This window comes from Antennarius striatus, chromosome 22 (assembly GCF_040054535.1).
Source record: "Antennarius striatus isolate MH-2024 chromosome 22, ASM4005453v1, whole genome shotgun sequence".
Lineage (NCBI taxonomy): Eukaryota > Metazoa > Chordata > Actinopteri > Lophiiformes > Antennariidae > Antennarius > Antennarius striatus.
The window spans coordinates 15,231,720-15,241,992 of NC_090797.1; the positions used below are offsets into that span (position 1 = coordinate 15,231,720).

General features: G+C 46.1%; 1 pseudogene; it reads right to left on the reverse strand.

The window, feature by feature from the left end:
* Positions 1–237: 237 nt before the first annotated feature.
* LOC137589707 (probable E3 ubiquitin-protein ligase makorin-1) lies at positions 238–3,883 on the reverse strand (annotated as a pseudogene).
* Positions 3,884–10,273: the final 6,390 nt, after the last annotated feature.

Sequence of the window (10,273 nt, forward strand, 5' to 3'; positions counted from 1 at the left end):
CAGTGATAAACAAGTCACACCAAAACCCACAAAGAAACTAGTGGGTTTTGTTTATTAGCAATACTTGAAAAAAGTTAATTTGTTAAATATTATATTGACTTATTTTTGTTATTTTAGAATTATACCTCCTCCATGAAACGCACCAGAAAGATTAACAATAAATGTCAAGGTAATGTTTAGCATGAGCACAATGGCTTGTGGGACTTTTTTTCTTCATTTTATATTTCATAAGTTCATTTATTGATGGCCTGCCAGGACCTCGTCTTCGTCCAGCAGCCTCAGAAGCATCTCCCTCAGCTCGAACGGCACCATCTCCTCCTCATCGTTGTCGAAGGAGTCTGTGCTCTCCTGCTCCTCAAAGATGTTCCACAGCGGAGTCCTGGAGTTCTCCTGGACACACACACATACACACACACACACACACAAACAAAAATCAGACTCCAAATGTCTCCGAATTGATGGTTTCCACTGATCAGTGCTTCCACTCAGCCAGCAGAGGGCGCTGCTGTGGAGATGCTGCTGTTCTTGGCAGACCTTCAACAGAACCAGTGGACTGGTGGCCCCTTACCCTGTTCCTGTCATTGGATCCAGGCTGTCGGCGTGGGGGCTGGGCCTCCAACAGTCGTCCACCAGGAAAGGCGTGTTTATAGAAGCAGATGGCGCCAAAGGGACATGTGCCACGCCCCTCATCAAAGTACCGACACGGCTTGTTCCTGAAGGAGACCGAGAAGACTGTCAGGGATTCAGACACATCAGACAACACCGCCCACTCCACAGCCCAGATGTTCTCCTGCAGATCTACTAGTATAGCCCCACCCATTAGTGTAGCCCCACCCCTTACCCGTTTCTAGTCCGGCCCACTTACCGCATGCCGTCCTTGTATTTCTGGATGAGCTTCTGCTTGTCGTCCTCATCTTCCACCCAGAACTCACTCGGGATGACAAAGTTGGATGTTATTCCACACTTGGGGCAGCAACTGGAAATAAGTAGAAAAATGGTTTTACCATCTGAAACAGGGAACGTTCAGGAAGAAGCTCCTCTGAAGGAGATTAAAAACAGTCTCAGGAGATGTTTGGTGAGAAAACGTGAATTAAAAAATGTTTCTGGTTGGTTTACAGACGATTAATCAATGTGATGGAACACTTATCGCTACAACCTAACATTTTTGATGCTTTCATGAAGAAGAAAGATGAATAAATATTTGTTATCCAAAGCTGTTAAAGTCAATCCACTGGACGTTAAGAAAGTTCTTGAAGACGTTTCATCTCTCATCCAAGAGACTTGTTCAGTTCTGAAGGTGGCTGGTGTTGTCCAGCTTATTTACCCTGTGGGGTGTGGTCAGGGCTATGCACATTCAGACGACCGTCATTGAAACCCGTCTGGCCCCTCAACAATTGTTGGGTGTGTCAAATGGGGGTCGTTGAAATTCAAGTTTCACCTTTGTATACTAATGACCCTCATTAGTATACAAAGGTGAAACACAAATTTCAACGACCCCCCACCCCACTACCCATCACACACTGACGACTCACTTGGTGATATCGCACATGGCCCTCCTCCACGTCCTGATGCACTTCAGGCAGTAGCAGTGGCTGCAGTTGACCAGGATGCCGAAGCGCCGCTCACTGGGGTTGGCCTTCTCCAACACCACTTCAATGCACATACGACACATCATGTACTCGCTGCGCTGGATGGCGAACGAGAGCTCCATGTCCTTCTCGTGGGCCTCCATGCACGCCTGTGGACAGGTGCAGGAAGTGTGTGTATGTTACCACCATGTCAAAGGAGTGTGTGACAGCTCGTGTAGTGTGTCAGCAGGTCGTTACCTTGGTGTGCTCTGAGCGCTGACTGATGTCGGTGGGGTGGAGCACCTGGAGCTCACACATGTTACAAACGTCGCCATGGAGATAGGCACAGTTGATTCCATAGCGGCACTTTCCAATGGCGGCGTAGAAACAAAGCTGCTTCCTCAGCTCCTTGTTCTCAGGATCAGCTGCAGACGACCCACAACATCAAAACATCAAAATACTGTTACCATGGTACCCACACGCCTACAACCTGATCGGACTACAGTTTCCTTCAACTGTTTGTAATCTCAGATGACACAAGTTCACAGTTGTCCACTTGCTTGTCAATGGGTGAACAAAACAACAGTTTTACCAATTACCAAAATGAACAACAGCCCAACCCCCACCTTAGAAAATATCTGCAGCCCTAAGTCTCCTCACAAGAGGACGTAGGTGGGATCTAGTGCTTCTCCCCAACACACCCCGCGGATCACTCACCCCGTCCACAGTACGGCTGTCCTGAAACAAAATCGGCCGCGTTGAACCAGTCTTGAACCCATGAGCCGGGTGTTGACCCACTGGGATCCAGGTCTGATGGGTCCAGCAGGGAAGTGGGGGGAGGCATCAGTGTCTGGGGGGTCGGCCGCTCCTCGCTTTTGGGTAGTTTGTAGTGTTCAAACCTGAGGACACACAAGTTACCATGTTATAACAGGAAGGTTGGGAGATAGAAACCCATTAGTCCCCCACACATATCAACAGAAAGTTGGGTGATAGAAACCCACCGTATTCCCCCCACCCCTCACATATAAACAAAAGGTAAGGGGATGGAAACCCATTACCCTCCCTACATACAAACAGAACAGAGAAAAAACATCAACCGTTTTACCAAAAGAGCCTAAAAGAGCTACATAGATCTGAAACTGCTGCTCCACACCACTGGTGTCAGGGTCAGTATGAACACAAAGAATTTTGGGATTTTTAATTAATGGTGAGAACATTTTAGAAACCTTTCCCCGCTTCACCTTAAATTCTGTGCCCAGTGCTCCTCGTCTTAGCTCTCATATCATTTAGTTATAAGAAGTCAGGACCAAACATATCCATGAGCACAGGAGACAGTGCTGGGATGAGAAAGATTACTCTAAAAATCTTCCAGCAATAACACAACAATAGAGTCAGTACTAACAGTGTGAAGATGCTACTGCTAACTGCTAACCCATCTGTTCCAAAAGACACTTCAATGAATGAGCAGGATGCTAAGACTCATAGGAAACACACTCTGATCTGTTGAGCCTAAGCAGTCTGGATTGGACTTCATCCTCCTACATAAAGATGTCCATGACTCCAAACTAAAGCACTGAGTCAGAGTAAAGTGTGTGGAGTCCTCCAGGTAAAGGCAGGTCAAGAAGAGCAAAGCATAATGAGGAGAACTTACTTCAGGCTGGTTGAAGACATGTCTGCAGGTCTCAGTCATCCACGTCAGGACTCCAGTTGTGACTCACTGCGACTGAGTCCAGACACTTATAGTCCTGCTGGGGCAGAAAGTCCCCCCCACAAACCGCCAACACAATGAGGGTTGTTAGAAGTCCTTCCCACTCAGGTGGGCCGTTGTCCCACCCACCACTTTTTCACCAGAGGAGCTAACATCCTGGACAATGTTGACACGACACATAAAGATGCCTATAAAGCCCCTGCTCTCCCCCACCTTGGGGCATCAGACCACACCACTGTTATGCTAACGCCGGCATACAGACCGCTCGTCAGAGTCGTCAGACCTGTGAAAAGGCAGATACGGGTGTGGCCTGATGGGTCGTCAGAGGCACTCCAAAACTGCTTCTCCACCACAGACTGGAGCGTATTCAAAGATGCAGCCACCCACAACAACACCACAGACCTCCAGGAGTACATGGAGACCGTCACTGCATACATTAGGAAATGCATGGATGATGTCACGGTCACCAGAACCTTCTCAGAGGTGGGGACGAGGTGGGCCTGAGGACAGCGAGAGCCAACCTGTCACGAGGCATACGAGTGTCCAAGAGACAGTACTCCAGGAGGATCGCCACCCACTTCAGCGACAGCAGAGACACCAGGAACATGTGGCAGGAGATTCAGTTCATTATGGACTACAAGCCAACTTTCTCAGTTCTGCGACAGCTCCACCACTCTGCTGAATCAGCTGAATGTCTACTTTGCGTACTTTGTGGCAAACAACAACATCCCGGCACTGAAGACTCCACCCCTTCCTGGCGACCAGGCGTTGACGCTTTCTCAGGACAATGTGATGCAAGTCCTCAGAAGGACCAACGCACAGAAAACCCAGGTCCTGACAACATTCCTGGTCGTGTCCTGAGAGACTGCTGATGAGGTCACAGGTGTCTTCACAGACATCTTCAACATCTCCCTGAGCCAGGCTGTTGTCCCCACCTGCTTCAAAGCCACCACCATCATCCCAGTCCCGAAGAAGTCGCCCCCATCGGGCTTCAACGACTACCGCCCAGTTGCACTCACTCCCATCCTTATGAAGCGTTTCGAGCGGCTAGTCATGCACCACAACAAGTCTGCCCTCCCTTCAACCCTGGACCCTTTTCAGTTTGCCTACTGGTCCAACCGCTCTACCGATGACGCCATCTGCACTGCCCTAAAGTCAATCCTCACCCCCTGGTTTTGCCTGATTTTGAATGTTATGATGCATCAAACATGTCAAGTGCACTTTAGTAGTTTATTTAATTTATTCTGCAGATTGTAAATATTGGGTTCCACTGTGCGTGTGTGTGTATATATATATATATAGATAGATATATATATATATAGATATATATAGATATATATATATATAGATGTGTGTGTGTGTGTGTGTGTGTGTACAAGGTACTACATGGTACCAACTGCATCTAAAGTACTGTGTGTGTGTGGTGCATTGTACCATTACCTCTAAGAGTCGAATCTATCTTCTGATTGACATAGTCCCAAATACTAATATCTTTTAAAGAATGTAGCTGGGCTACAATCGTCAACTCCGTGACGACAGCGTCCGTGGACAGTGAAGCAAAGTCTTTTCAACAATAACAATGACCTAGGACGATCCAGTCCAAAACATTGTTCTTCCTCTCCCAGTGGCCACAATTAACAATGGTAAGCAGAAAACCTGTTGTAATAATCAAATTTCTGCAATTGGACTGACTAAGTTAAAGGAGACGAGTGATAATGTTGTAAGATCAATTCACTAAGATAGAAGATAAGAGGTCAAGGTTGGAGTCCTTTCGGTAAAGTACCATTGGGGTTGGAGACCCTCCGAATGGCAATTTCAGTTAATATCCCTTGGGTTCATGTCCCTCCGACTTTGATTCAGTAATTAAATGTAAATTGGTAAAACCAGTTTAGATAGGGTTAAACCGGGAGAACCACTGACTGCGCAAAACATCGACATCTGGGGAGACAGTGGTTCACAAAATGGCGCACACCGAGTGAAAATCAGATACCTGGGGTAAAATGTTATGCAAGCTTGCCAAAATAACAAAATAGAGACAAACAAGGCAATTAAACAATTGATAGATTGAAGGAATGGTCTGTAAATCTGCTTGAAGGTCTGACGAGACCGTTTCTGATCCCAGAACAACGAGCTCAAAAATGATAAATTTAATAAAAATAAAGATGAGGCTTTTAAAAACAAGTGAAGGAGAGGAATGTCATCAAACTGCGCCTGAGTGAGGGGGAGGTGACCCTGCTCGCAGCGATGCCAAGTGTTTTTGGTTTCTTACCTGAATTTCCCTTGGGATCATTAAAGTATATATCTATTTATCTATCTATCTAAACGGAAGATCTGCTAGGTGGTACTTTGGTGTCCCGTCACTGACGATGACGTGTTTTGTACCATGTGGCGTCTAGCTTGAAATCTAATGGGATCTTTGAGCTATTGTGTGATCTCTGCACTCAATTTATGCTATTAGGTTTTGTTGTGTTTGTCTATACAGTCATATATATATGTCTCTTGTGTTTATTTAGTGTGAATGCTGTGTTGTTGAACTGTGATAGCTGTATTCTCTTGCACTCTTGTATAATGTATGCCGTATGACTGTACGCGTACTTAACATAGGTAAATAATTTCCCTGTAGGATTATTAGAGTATTATTTATTCATTCAAGTCTTAAAACAGCTTTTGAGAAAAGAGGGAAATTGCAAAAACTAGAAGATGATTTGAAATTCACTCGGGGTGTGATCCAAACGTGTGTTTCCTTCAAATTGTGAAACTTCAAATTTGTCAAAGGACAAATTAACAGGTGATCCAGATTTCTTGATTATGACAGAAAGCCGGTTCTGCAATCACCTTGTGAATCATCTGACACATTACCAAAAAACAGAAGCCAGCCACAACACCAACATCCAACACATGCAGACACAATTACTTAAAATACAATTAGCTGAGGCTAGGGCCAAGGTAAATGACAAGAAGGACGAGAAGAACTCTAACCCCGCTGGCAGTGTTATGTGGCAGGGTCGTGGTGGCTGGTGTGGGGGCCAAGGAGGACGAGGAAGAGGTGAAAGCAGATTATATGAGCCTAATAGGCAGAGACTTGCTAATTGTCACAAACGCTTACATTTTGTGTGGACCACAAGGTTTGACTGTCCGGTTCCCAGACGGTACTCAAGTTTTTTGCAGTGAAGCTGGGCACAATGGACAATGGCTGACAAAACCAGTTCCAACCTCACCCACTGCTGACATCTACTGGGCAGAGGTTCAACCAGAGACACCCTCCGCTGACCCTGGTGTGTGTTCCGTGTATGCCATGTCGAAGCCTCGGATTCAGTACATTGGATTCAGTCCATCCAGGCATTTGATCGTGTCCTTCATGGTATCTTGTGGGGAGTGCTTTGAGAGAATGGGGCCCTTTGCAGAGGGCTCTACGGTCCCTGTATGACCAAAGCCAGAGTTGGATTTGCATTGCCGGCAGTAAGTCTGACCTGTTCCAGGTGCACGTTGAACTCCAGCAGAGCTGCCCTCTATCACCGGTTCTGTTCATGATCTTTGTTGACAGAATTTCTAGGCACAGCCAGGATTCGGAGGGAGTCCGGTTTGGGGACCAAAGGATTTCATCCCTGCTTTTTGCAGACCTCATCAAACCTGGACCTTCAGCGTGCACTGGGACGGTTTGCAGCTGAGTGTGACGCGAGTGGGAGAGTCTTTGCCCCAAGTAGAAGAGTTTAAGTATCTTGGGGTCTTGTTCACAAGTGAGGGAAGGATGGAACGTGAGATTGACAGACAGATCGGTGCAGCTTCTGCAGTGATGCGGTCGCTGTATAGGTCTCTCGTGGGGAAGAAGGATCTGAGTCGCAAGACGAAGCTCTCGATTTACCGGTCAATTGACGTTCCTACTATGTTCCCGGATACAAGCGGCTGAAATGATTTTCCTCCGTAGAGTGGCTGGGTGTACCCTTAGAGATGGGGTGAGGAGCTCAGTCACCAGGGAGGAGCTCGGAGTAGAGCCGCTTCTCCTCCACCTCGAGCGAACCAGAATATTTGTAGGGTGACAAAAGTTAAAACAACGCGATCAGTTTATAAGCCTCCGGGCCCCTGCGTAAAGTCTTCTCCAGCGCATCCCAAAGATTCTCACCAGGGTTAAGGTCTGGGCTCCTTGGGGGCCGATCTGGGATCAAAAACGATGTCCCATGGTCCCTGAAGCCCTCTGTAAAGATATGAGTTGAATAAATCCTGACATAGTCGCCTTGGAATATGAACGAGTCTTCAAGGAAGAAAAATCCATAGATGGACAGATGTGGTCATTCAGTAGGTCTGCAGATGACGTCATTTGATGGGTACATGATGTCGCTGCACCTCGAGTTGAACCTATCATAACACCGTCCCTCAGTGCGGGGACTTTTTTAGTCAATTTACATTAAAAGCTGCCGTGACCTGGATTCGAACCGGGGTTGCTGCGGCCACAACGCAGAGTACTAACCTCTATACGATCACGGCCGATGAAAAAACAAAAACTGGAAAACAGTTAAAAAATCAGGGAGTGAGTAAAATACACACCACCAAGTAACACCGCAGCAACCACTTTGTTGTGGTTTCTGCAGCCACAACACAGAGTACTAACCACTATACAACCACGGCTGACGAATAAAGAAGACAGAAACCCACGTGGATCTGGACCCATCCGACCACGTGACCATTGCTCCAGAGTCCAGTCTACACGTTCCAGAACAAACTGAAGACCCCCCTTTTTAGTTCAGCCTCCTTCATGAGTGTTTTTCTTCTGAATAATCAGCTGTAAATTCACTTTGTTATCCTTGTTTTTTAGCATGGAAATGCTTTACTCTCACAATATTACTCTCACAATGTTTTCTGTTTTTGTGGATATAGTGGAATAATGAAGTTTCTACAGTCAGAGGTTAGAATAACCCCTTGTTCTGCTGTGTCTCAATGCAGGTGTAGAGCTCCCCCTACTGGTCAAATTATGTTACAGCACGTGATCCTGAGAGGAGACACGATGGGGTCAGGCCAGCACCAGTGACGTCAGCAGTAGTAAATATGGGTCTGTAAACAAACATCAAATAAACACAGGGGTGTGTATGTTCACGTGATCTCTCCAGCTACCGGTTCAGACTCCACACACGCTGGTCCTGAACCGATCCTCCTCCGGTTCCTAAACCAATGTGGACCGATGTCCTGCGCCCCCATTTCATTCCAGTTATAGTCCCCCATTTCTTTTTCAGTCCCTGGTGAATTCAATCAATCAATCAATCAATCAATCAATCAATCAATCAATCAATCAATCAATCAATCAATCAATCAATCAACTTTTATTTATATAGCGCTTAATCACATCTGAAGACATTTCAAAACGCTTAACAGATAGAAAGTCAACAATGTCCTCCAGAGCAGCATAAACGACGGTGACAGGGAAAAACTCCCTCATTGAGGAAGAAACTCTGGGCAGGACCCAGACTCTGGAGGGGGGGTCATCCGCCTTGACCTGTTGGTTGGGAAAGAGAAATACACTGAGGATAGAGATAGGTCAAGGAAATGAGTGAGACAGAGAGAGAGAGAGGGAGAGAGAGAGAGAGAGAGAGAGAGAGAGAGAGAGGGAGAGAGAGAGGGGGAGGGAGAGAGAGAGGGAGAGAGAGAGAGAGAGAGAGGGAGAGAGAGAGAGAGAGAGAGAGGGGGAGGGAGAGAGAGAGAGAGAGAGAGAGAAAGAGAGAATGTCCATAGTGCGCTATCGCTGAAATGTGGGCGGGATTTCCAGGCCTTTTGATATCCTGTCTTCCATCCGCGTTCCCTCGCGTTCTATCCGTGCCCTAGAAACAGCTTGTGGGGTTTAGTGCCTTGCTCAAGATCACTCCCGCACCTCTCAGGAGACGATACTTCTCCAGGTACCAGTTCCTCTTGCTTTAGTCATTGGACCACGCTGGACTTGAACAACCGAAAGGTGACCAACCTTTTGGTTGCCAAGTCGAGTGTGGACTAAGCGACTGCCGCCTCAGAATGAAAAAGAACTTCAGGTCCAACGCGTCTCGACTTGAGTTTCGCACACTTTTGAGTTGCATCACAAACCAGAGAACCCAACTGCGGTTGAAGAAACAAGTAAACCTATTTACTCCACACACGCTGGTCCTGAACCGATCCTCCTCCGGTTCCTAAACCAACGTGGACCTATGTCCTGCCGCCCTGATTTCATTCCAATTATAGTCCCCTATTTTTTTTCAGTTCCTGGTGAAATGTAAAAAAAATGGAAGTACATTCCTCAATTTCTATCAATATTAAAAAGTAGAATTTGAATCCAGACAGCTAGAGCGGAAATAAATGCTTAGATATGTTCCTAGTTGGACGTTTTCCTGGGGGGGGACAACAAGCGGGAGTCAACAAATACTCGTTATTAGCCTTAGCTTTTTACGTTCCTGCAATGTGTGGAAGTCGTTAGTTTCTCTGCTATTTAGTTTGTTTAACAAATTTGTCATTTGACTCTTTGAAGGATTTTGTCAAAAGACGACTAAAGGATGGAGGTGAGGATATTTTCGAGTCTTTTCAGATCGTTGTCATCAATCCTAAGAAGAGAAGATAAGAGTACACGGACTGCTGGATCTCTGCCTTAGACCCAACTTGAAGCTACACATGATGGGTATACTAAACGATCTTTTATTGAATAAATGAACTACTTTTAATGTCAACCAACTTTAACGTGATTCCTTTAAAAGGTCTCAAACCTGCAAGTAAACATAGTAAGTAGTTAGAAGAGATTTTAGGATGAGAGACAAAACAATAACCAAGACTCATACACATAAAAACACAATTAAAGCAGAAATAAAGGAACGTTCAAATCCTCCTATCATGTCAATAATAATGGGATCAACCTCTGAGCTGTCAATACACTTTGTTGCCTTAGGGATGGAATGTTGCCAACCCTCTGCAGTTCGCCTACAGAGCCAACAGATCTGTAGATGATGCTGTAAACATGGCGCTACAGTTTGTCCTCCAGCACCTGGACTCC